Source organism: Myotis davidii, unplaced genomic scaffold, assembly GCF_000327345.1.
Source record: "Myotis davidii unplaced genomic scaffold, ASM32734v1 scaffold471, whole genome shotgun sequence".
NCBI classification, from domain to species: Eukaryota; Metazoa; Chordata; class Mammalia; order Chiroptera; family Vespertilionidae; genus Myotis; species Myotis davidii.
The window spans coordinates 834,442-845,105 of record NW_006283354.1 but is presented as its reverse complement, the minus strand read 5'-3'; positions in this window follow the sequence as shown (position 1 = coordinate 845,105).

The window sequence follows — 10,664 nt, the reverse complement described above, 5'->3', positions numbered from 1 at the left end:
ACGGGATTAGGGCCGCACGAGACACGATTGCGCAGCGGCCTCCAGCCACGTGAGGAGAGAAATGGCTTCAAAGGTGCCCAGCAAACTAATCCTTGTTATCCGGTAGAAACCCCGCGCCACGCAGCAAGCCGGGCCTGCCTCCTGGGGCTGGCTCCCCAGGCCGAGAGAGGACACCTGTCCCACCCCGCCCCGTTCCGGAGACCCGGGCCAGGCGGGGCCATTCCGGGGGACCACCACGCCTGCCTAAAAGCCGGGGGGACGTTGTTACACGTAGGAAACGGAGGGCGCTCTCCTGGAGAATAGGGTGAAATCTCGGCGGGGTGCGGGTGCGCGAATTAGAATCTAGGTATTGGCAGGAAAATAAGGCATTTCATTAAGAAAAACAAAGATGGGTTGAAGAAAAATACGGTGAAGAAAACCCACAAGAGAGCTCCAGCTATCCCCTGAAGGGCGTATTGCAGGCTGGAGGGAGTTCTGTCACTAGGTCCCCTCCCCGCTCGCCCCCGCCCCCGTTAGGAGGAGCACGTCGCAATCTGTCAGGACCTGGCTCGGTTTCCATATGAAGGGCCAAGAGCGCCTTAGGAGCGCTGAATGGCCGCTGGCTGTCGGGTGGCGGGCACGCACGCCCCTGGCCCAGGCTGGATTTGTCCACATTTGCATAGCAGGTGCTGATGCTTGTCCATTCTTACTTAAAGAAGTTTTAATATGGGATAAATTACCAGGAATTAGGAGCGGGCGTGAGCGGGAATAAAGGAACCGTGTCACCCGTCTTCTTACCACTGCCTGGCTCAGGGGAGAGAAATAATAAGTGAGATTCGACTTTAAAAGTAGTCTCCTTAACAAGCTACAACCCATCAAAAAGGCGCCATGAGGAAACAGGAGGGAACTTTAAGCAATTTGATTTTAGAATCTGTTCTGCAGCGAGTAAAGCAATAATCCCAGGGATAGTAATACAATTAGCGAGAGAAGATCTCTCAGAAAGTCTGGTCGAGTTTAAAATGTTAATCCTGATTCTAATCCCCCTGTTGGCCTTGGTGGAGTGGAAATGTTGCACCAGAGAGTTGGTTTTCTTCTGCTCTTAAAGGAACAGTAGGCTGGGCCCACATTGGCTTATTTCTTGATGAGAGGAAGATGCACTGGATCCAGGCCACCAAAAGCCAGCCAGGGCCTCCTCTGGGCAGGAGTCCTTGGCTCCCCCAGGCCCTCAGCTAGGCCTGTGTGACTATGCTGGTTTTTTTGGTTTAATTCCATTTGTTTGGAATCTTGAAAAGGCTTGAAACAAAGTGGGATTTCAAAGACATGCGATTTTGAAGAGATAGGGATTGGGGCGCCTCATGCAGCCTTGTCCCCCAGCTTCTTTTAAGCTTGCCCCAAGAGTATCCTTTTCAAGGGCCAACCTTGTTTTCAGGGTGTTGGGATTTGGGACCTGTTCCTGGGGATTGGGTTGGAGAAGGGGAATGGTTGCCTGAGACTTCAGCCTGCTAGATTGTAGATCTGCTTATCATTGTTGTGGGAGAAATGCCTGGAGTCTGGGGTCCTTGAGGAGTCTCCAGATACTTGAGGGTGTGTGTGTGTGTGTGTGTGTGTGTGTGTGTCGGGAGGGGGTGGGGGGAGACAAGGAAAGTAAAGGTAAAGAAAGAATTGTCCTAGCATGAGCATTGCTATGCAGGTGCTCTCCACACCAAGATGTTGTCTGACATCTCTCGGATGGTATGGAGACAATAGGCTGCCTGCTTTCTCAGGGAAAAAATGCCAGGGCTCTATCTCCTTTGCTCCCTGGCTAAGGAGCCTTTCTTCTTCTCTCTTGGGCCCACACACTGCTTTTTAGAACTCAGTTCCCTCTGAACTCTGGCAGTTTCTCTCTCCTGGCCAAGTTTGACCCCACTTTGGGGCAGGATGGCACCTGGGATCATGTGGGCAGGACTCTGGCTTGCCCCAAGCACTTCGCAACATGCCTGCCTTTCCCGGAAGGCAGTGTGAGATGCCCAAACGGACCATATGGTTTGGAGTGAGAGCCTTGGAGCCCACAGACAATGGGGGAAGTGAGAGGCCCAGGTCAGTGGCGGAGCTTGCACGGCTGCAAACCTCTCTTTCAGCCTAATGAAGCTGTTGTCTGGGGGTAATGATGCAAATGCTCCGGCCCTTTCTCACAGCGATAGTCTAGAACGTGATTTGTCATACAATCTGAATCTTTGGGAGGACTTTAGACAGAACCTCCCCCAAAGATGGAGATGAGCCATATGTGCACTTTGCATCTGAAATGGGGGCTGGGGATGGAGGGAGGGGGGACCCCGCCCACATTGACTTTTCAGAAGGACAGTGTTCTGACAGCCAGAGGAGAAGGTCCTGATGAGCCCAGCACCACCTGATCCCAGGGGACTAATGAGTGGGTACAACGCCTTAGTATCTAATGACAAATCAGCAGTGTGTGTTGGAAGAAAATGTGGAAGATTTGTATATTCTGAGTGAGGTGGTCATTGTTTCCCTCATTCCTTTTTTCTATCTGCATAATGAGTTCAGAGAAGGGGCCATTCTGGATGGAATGCTCATTTAATAACAATGCTTAGATTTCACTGTGCCGAATGCCCCAGCTGATGCTAATTGGAGCTGGGATGGACACTTCAGTGAGTATTTCTGAAGCAGAAATAACAATAGAGAAACAAGGACCAGGTGACAGGCATCCTGAGCCTGGGGCAGTTGGGGAAGACACAAACCAGAGTGAGAAAGACAAGCAGGAAAAGTGTAAAAACCAGCTCCCATGCTCATGTGATGAAGGAGAAGGTAATGGTTGCTCCTTATAGGAAGGAAGGCAGCTCCTTACTGCACCTCTATCTTGGGATCCCCCACAAGCCTGGGCACAGAAATACCAGGTATATTGGTCATTATCAATCTACGTAAAGCAGACTGCTGTGGAATGCACTGATCTAACAACCCTTTTTTTGCTGGATGTAATAGAGAAGCACCAGTGGCCCAGCATGACCCTAATAATAGTACTGACAATGGAGTGGGGTGAAGGGTCTGTGGGATGGAATCTGACCTAGAAAGAGAATGGGAAGCAAAGATGACACACTCATAACTGCCCACAATCAGGGCCTTTTCTGCCCCAGTATCTTCTGTATCCTCAATGGCTGGCACAGTGCCTGGTTTAGTTTATGCTCAAAGGATTTTCAAGGAGAGAATGGATTTGTGTATGGATGCCGGGTGTGGACGCCTATGCATGTCTGCCTGTGTATGGCTCACATGCATGTACACATACATGCACATACAGAGCCCTTCCTCACCTTAATGGAGAAGGGAACGGGGAGTTGGGTTGCACCACTTCTCTGGGATGACTCCACTTGTAACTGGAGGGTGGGCCCACTAGTTGGCACTGCAACCCAGGCTCTGCCCAGTGCACAGCCCCTGGCTGGCAGAGGACTTGCTGGGTGAGTGTCTATCTGTTCACTCATTCTGTGGTGGTATAACTTTAGGAGATAAAATGGGAAATTTAAGCACTATAATCCAAGGAGGAGAGGTCCCTAATTACCCTTGCTAGCTGAGGGTCAGGCAGGGGCAGATTGAAACACTTGTCACACCTTCACTCCAGTCACTCTAATTAATGGCCACAGTTATCACCAAGCTCTTCCAAAGCCTGGCCACATGATGCTTTTTCTGCTCCCTCAGAGGCCCCCAGATTGGAGAATCTGGGTGTTGAAGAAGCGGGGGTGGGGGTTTACCACAGTGAAAACACCAGTTCTCAAAGCCCAAGCCTCAAGCTGCTCACTGCAACACCTGTTACCACCAGGAGGTGTGTCCTGGAGTGGGAGCTGGGAGGTGGCTCTCCTGGAGCATTGGTGTGATGCTGGGAACCCAGTGGGACTGGATTTTCTGCTAATTTGAGGGCTATATAGAAAACTTTGTTTTGAAAATGGGAATCTTTCTAAAACATCTCAATCTTCTTTCTAGCTTTAACAAATATATTCCAGATGCTTGTTGGCATAAGCACTGGGAGTGCCCAGAGGCAGGGTGTTCAGTACTAGCCCCTCCTTACTTTTTGACTCCATCATCATCATCATAATCATCCATGTTGATATAAATACTATTTCTGAACAATTTTGTGAGAGGGACGCTGAGTTACATCCTCAATATTAATGATTTAAACTCAAAAGCCTGTGAGTTGTATATTTTTATCTGCCTTTTAAATATGGGGCTCATGGAGGTTAAGACACATGTTCAAAGTCAGGGAGCCATTAGGCAATAGAGCCAGGATTGGAACCTATGGCTGTCTGGTTTCAATGGCCATGATGTTGACTGCTTGTTATCCTCCTTCTGTTACCTTCTCCATTTACGCGAAAACCCACACTGTGCGCAGCTCCAACAAGGTGCTGGGGACGTGGGCTGGAAACCAGAGCTCTTATCTGTGGGGGAGGGCAGCTGTCACAGGTGTGAAGCTGGGAGAATGTCTGTGCTTGTGGGCTGGTTGATGCTCTTGTGGGGAAGGGCTGTGACCATGGCACACAGGTGACATTGTTGGTTTTGAACTTGGTTTCTGTTCTTGTTGTCTTGCCAAGAGTTGAGAGGTCTGGGTTCCCTTTGCTACCTTGAAAAAGTCCTTTCCTCTCAGGCCTCATCTTCTGCTTCTTAAAAAGGGATGACAGAGGTGGGAGGTTGAGGTGTATAAGATATTCCTAGGGGCTTGCAGACTAGCGGGAGATCTCCAGGCTGACTGGTGAGTGCTGCCCTTATCTGAGGTCTTGGGGTGTCACCTGGCTTTGTGACATCAAATGCTGTCCTCTCCTCTCTGCTTTCTTATTGACATGGTGTGCTGAGATTATGAGGGCCCAGAGAGCTGAGCTGTGCTACGGAGTTGAGCCAGCAGCCTCTCTGAGTGGGTCCTGCTTGGTGTGAAGTTTATGGTCATAGAGTTTCGGGGCTGTCCTGGTCTTCTTGTCTGTGTCCCTGAAGAACTCAGCATGACCTCAGCACTGAATGACCCTAGGTCAGTGATTGGCAAACTGCGGCTTGAGAGCCACATGCGGCTCTTTGGCCCCTTGAGTGTGGCTCTTCCACAAAATACCGACTTCTGCGCATGGGCCACGAAGTTTCAATCGCACTGTACATATGCTCCCGCACGTGGTATTTTGTGGAAGAGCCACACTCAAGGGGCCAAAGAGCCGCATGTGGCTCACTAGCTGCAGTTTGCCAACCACGGCCCTAGCTTATTTATGTTCATTTCTTCAGTAGTTGTTCATTCATTCATTCATTCATTCATTTCCATCATATTAAGTCTACTTTTCCTGAATAAAATATCACTTAACTTCCCTGCCTAAAATCCTTCAAAGGTTTTCCATTGCACGTAGAATGAAATATCCCCATACTTTTATTTTAACCATGGTTAGCAGGGCTCTATGTCATCTATCTCCTTCCTATCTGGGGGGTATTTCAGCCTTATCACCAGTTCTTCTCTCCTCTGCCCTCTGTGTTCCAAGAACACCAGTGTCTCTTTAGTGTCTTATTCTCTTCAGGGCTTTGTACTTGCTGTGCCTTCTGCCTGGAGCACTCTCCCTGTGCTGGCTCCTTCTCATCCCTCTAGGTCTCATTTCCGAGGACCTACTGATTATCCTGGCCAAAGCCACCTTCCCTGGCCTTGCAGTCCACCAGCACAGAAATCTATGGGTAGTTGACATATTTCTTTGCCTGTTTCTTGTCCATCTCCAACTGACAGTTCCATGTGATGTCAGTGCCCTGCCTCATAAAACCTCAATCTTCCCAATGTGTAACCACATAGCAAGTGCTCAGTATGTTCTGCGGTTGAATGTGGATATTGATTTGAATGTACTTAAGTGGTGAAGTGTGTGTGCCTTGCTATTACATATGTCTCCAACTTCCAGCTCCAGGAAAATCTGAGCTGAGGACAAAATGAATCATGTGTGAATGATTTAGTTCTACATAGTGTGAAGATGTGTGTTTCTTAGTAGAGTATGTCCCAGATGAGTCTCTCTCTAGGCATAGGGACATTTTCTAACTTGGCTGGACAGAGCACATTTCTGACTTGGGCTAGACTTCATAGGGCGATTTTGTGTCATGCTCAAACCCATGGGGTCCTCTGAGTCACCACTTTTGTGGCCAGAGGAGACATCTGCACCTGTCTCTTCGGTTTATGAGAGTTGTGCAAACATGCTTCCTAAGCACTGTAGGAATGGACATGGGCAGGCTTTCCAGTCTGAAACGGAGAACAGATAATCCCTGGGGTGCTCCTACAGGGCAGGCAGGGAAGAGGAGGGACTCCTCAGAGCATAGTGGGAGCTGAGCAGTTGCTAAGGGCAAGGCACACTGGGTGGGTGATCCTCAGCAGGGAGAGAACTGGGGCTGGATCTAAGGAAAGCCACTTAGAGTAGCAGGGGCCAGAAGCTCTTCCCCATCTTTCCCAGGAATTGTCCTTGATAGTGTGTTTAGGGTGGAAATTTGAGTGCTCCACCCTCCTAGCAAGCCCTCAACAGCCCTCTCAGGTGCTCCCCACGCTCCCTTAAGTCTTGGCTCTGCCCACTGAGGGCTGGCTATGGGAGAAGTCACCCATTCCTGCCCTCAAAGAGTTGGTAGTCTGTCTGGAAATCAGAACATGAGCGTGGAAAGCAGCCAGTGGACGGAATTCAAACGCAGTTCTGCCTACATGCTCTCATTCACGCAGCCAGTCATGCACGAGCCAGTCATTTATGGATTGCCTCCTGGTGCGGGGTCAGTGTGTGCAGTGCTGGGAAACCCGAGGAAACCCAAATGGAGCTGCTCTCCTGGAGTTTACATTCCACTTGAAAACAGACCACAAAAATGAATACACAAGACACAATTGCGGGAGGGTGGGGTGGGGGGCGGGGGAGAAGAAACCTACTCAAGTTATGTGCCAGGGAGGATCTCTGAGGAGATGAAGTAGAAGCTGAAACTTGAGGGATGAGAAGGAGCCAGCCATGGAGAGAACTAGAGGGAGAGCATTCCAGGCAGAGGTCCTACCCAGTGAAGACTCTGGGACAGGAGCAAGCTTATAGTGTGTGAAGAACTGATGGAAGACCAGTGTATATTAAGAAAGCCTTCAGGAGCAAGGTATAGACAACTTTGTACAATGTATATCAGCATAACACGAATAAGAACAAATACCTACTGAGTGCTTACCATGTGCCTAGCACTGTGCTCATGTTAAATCAGATGATCTAACCCTCATGCCACTTGATGAGGTGTGCACTCTTATAGTCCTATCATGCAGAGGAGGCAGTGGAAGCTCAGACAGGTGAATCAGTTGCCAAAGGTGATGCAGCAAGTCAGTGGTAGAATTGGGTTTTGAACAGGAGGCTGATTCAAGAGCCCAGTTCATAGCCACTTGGTGATTCTGTCTCCCAAAGTATAGGTGTACCTTGGAGACAATGCAGGTTCAGTTCCAGACCACTGCAATAAAGCACATCATAGTTTTTTGCTGGTAGAGGTTCTTGCATTCAATATGTAGAAAATGCAACGTTTGTGAAGCTCAATAAAGTGAAATAATGAAAAGAGGTATACTTGTATAGGAAAATAATACAAACCTCACACACCTGGCATGTGGAAACAGAGAAGGGATAAACCAGAGCAAATTTGTAGTCATGGCCTTAAGCCAGTGGTCGGCAAACTGCGGCCCCTTGAGTGTGGCTCTTCCACAAAATACCATGTGCAGGCGCGCATGTACAGTGTGATTGAAACTGCGTGGCCACATTCAAGGGGCCAAAGGGCCGCATGTGGCTTGTGAGCCGCAGTTTGCCGACCACTGCCCTAAGCTGTTGGGAGGATAATGTGAAGAGACTGAAAAGTCATCAGGAAAACTACACTCCATCCTCAGGAATTTTTCACTGTTTGATGAGCAGGGCTTCCCGCAGAACAGCAGTTTCAACCCTTTTCATTTCATGGCACACATAAACTAATTACTAAAATACTGTGACACACCAAAATATATATATATATTTTTGCCAATCTGACAAAAAAATAGGTATAATTTTGGTTGATTTACGAAAAATAATAGCAATTACCTACACTTTTTGTTCCAAAGCAACTTTTTTTAAAAAAATCAGGTGACTCTATTCTTGTATGTAAGGATTTCTGGTACCAAGAATTAACCAATCAGACACAACTTTATTAGGCAATGTGACCAATAAGATGCAACTTTATTATATAACATATATTTATGGTTCAAGACAGGGCATTCACACCAGACGGCCATTGTGTTGGCTGTTGTCATTTTTTAAATTTCATAGTCTAAGGCCGTGGTTGGCAAACTGCAGCTCGCGAGCCACATGCGGCTCTTTGGCCCCTTGAGTGTGGCTCTTCCTAAGCCTTAGGAGTACCCTAATTAAGTTAATAACAATGCACCTACCTATATAGTTTGTTTAAAAAATTTGGCTCTCAAAAGAAATTTCAATCGTTGTACTGTTGATATTTGGCTCTGTTGACTAATGAGTTTGCCAACCACTGGTCTAAGGGAAAAGAGGTCAGTGCCCCTGACTAAATAGTCAGGTAATGCATGTTTTAAAATTATTATTTTTTAATTTTTTAAACTAAAAAACATTTTTTCTTGCCACACACCAGTATGCACACCAGTTGAAAATTGCTGCCCTGGTGGAACTGTGTCTAAAGGTGGAAAGCAATGCCACCTGTTGGTGAAACAGGGTGATGGTTGTACAACAGCTCAAGTGAGAACATGGTTCCATCATCCATGTCGTTTTAATAACCCACTGGGTGTGCAGGCCTGTGCTAAAGGGTGGGGAGTAGGTAAGGGTGTGAGGAGGGGAGTGGGCTGAGGCTGGGGGGATGCAGGAGAACTTAGCGGCACAGCTCTGCCTCCAGAATGAAAAGAGCTGAGTTAGGAAGTTGGGCTGCCTGCTTTTGTCCTGCTTCTTGGGGTCCAGAAGATCTCAGAAAATAATCCAAAGGGGGATGTAGAAGAAGTGGGGGGTCTGAGTTGTCCTGAGAAGCTCCAAGAGGCTCCATAAAAGAGGCAAAACCTGAGTGAACAAGCATGTGGAAAGTGACATGGTATTTTTGTATAACTATTCATTGCACAACTGTTTGAAATGTAACAGGTAGAAACAACCCATATGTTCACAGGTAGAGGAGTGATAAAGTACATTGCATCTATATGAAGGAACGCTAAGAAAATAGTAATTGAGCTCTATATGTATTGATATGGAAAACTCTCCAAGGTATATTAAGAAAGCAAGATCAACACAACAGCACAGAACAAGGTGTAGAACAGTGTGTATAGAATGCCATAGTATATGGAAAAGGAAGAGGGGATATCAAATACACATTCCTCTTGCTTTTCTAGGCATGAGCAAACTCTGGAACCTGCACAAGAAATTGTTAATACAGTAGTCTGCCTGAGTGAGTGTGTGGGGAATAGGAATGGGAGGGAGACCACTTATCTTACAATATAGCTTTAGTTTTTGCTAAATATTTAAATGAAGTGTACATACTTCAATTCAAATTAGTGGTTTTAAAAAAGGAAAATTATAAGCAAACAAAAATTAAAATGGAATTCTGATCTCATTGCAGTTTGGCACTGCTCTCCCCGGGCCTTTGCTTCCTTGTGTCTAGAGCTAATAAACTTTTTGGGCCAGGTTAATTTTGTATGTGTCAGATAACTTGTTTGTCAAAGGATTGTTGCTAGTCTTTGTTCATCTTTGTTTTTTTTATTTCCCTATATCAAAATTCATAATAAAGTCCCATTCACAAGCATGATTAATGATCAGTCAGGTAGCTATTAATTTATTGGGTCTCAGATATTTGCTGAGTACTTACTAGGGCATGGGTGCCGGGCAGAGCCCTGGGAGTGTCCCAGAGAAGCCTTGGTCCCAGGTTCTGCCCTTGTGGGACTCACAATCTAGTGAAGAGATGGGAAATGACCAGTGCCATGGTGAAGGAGAGCAGGAAGTTATCACTCAAGTCTGTCTGCAGAACTAGGAAGGCTTTAGGTAGGAGGGAGTGGTTAAGGGGAATCTCAAAGTATGAGTGGTAAGCGAAGAGGGTTAATGGCTGAGTTTTTTAGATTGTTCATTATAAGTGTGCTTTATTTGTTTATTTTTTTTGTTAATCCTCACCTGAGGATATTTTTCCCATTGATTTTTTTAGAGTGGAAGGGAGGGAGTGGGAAGGGAAAGGAAGGGGAAGACAGACAGCAGAGAGAGGGAGAGAGAGAGAGAGAGAGAGAGAGCATTTTCAGCGTGGGATGGTGTGTTTTATTGTTTTAATCTTTTAATCAGGGGTCATTGTTTTTGTTAGCCTTTAATAGAGAGACACATCAATTGGTTGCCTCCCATACTTGCTCTGACTGACCTGCAACCCAACCCTAGCTGGGTTTGCTCAGTGGATAGAGCATTGTCCCACAGACTGAAGGGTCCTGGGTTTGATTCCAGCCAAGGGCACATAACTAGATTGTGGGCTCGATCCCCAGTGGAACAGAAATTTTTTAAGTCATAAATGTGAGAGAGCTGGTTACAGTTCCTGGTCTCTATCTTCATTTCCTATTGTTATTTAAATATATAGACTTTTATTGATTTCAGAGAAGAAAGGAGAGGGAGAGAGAGAGAGAAACGTCACGAGAGAGAATCATTGATCGGCTGCCTCCTGTGTCAAGCCTGTAATTTGGGCATGTGCCCCGATTGGGAGTCGAG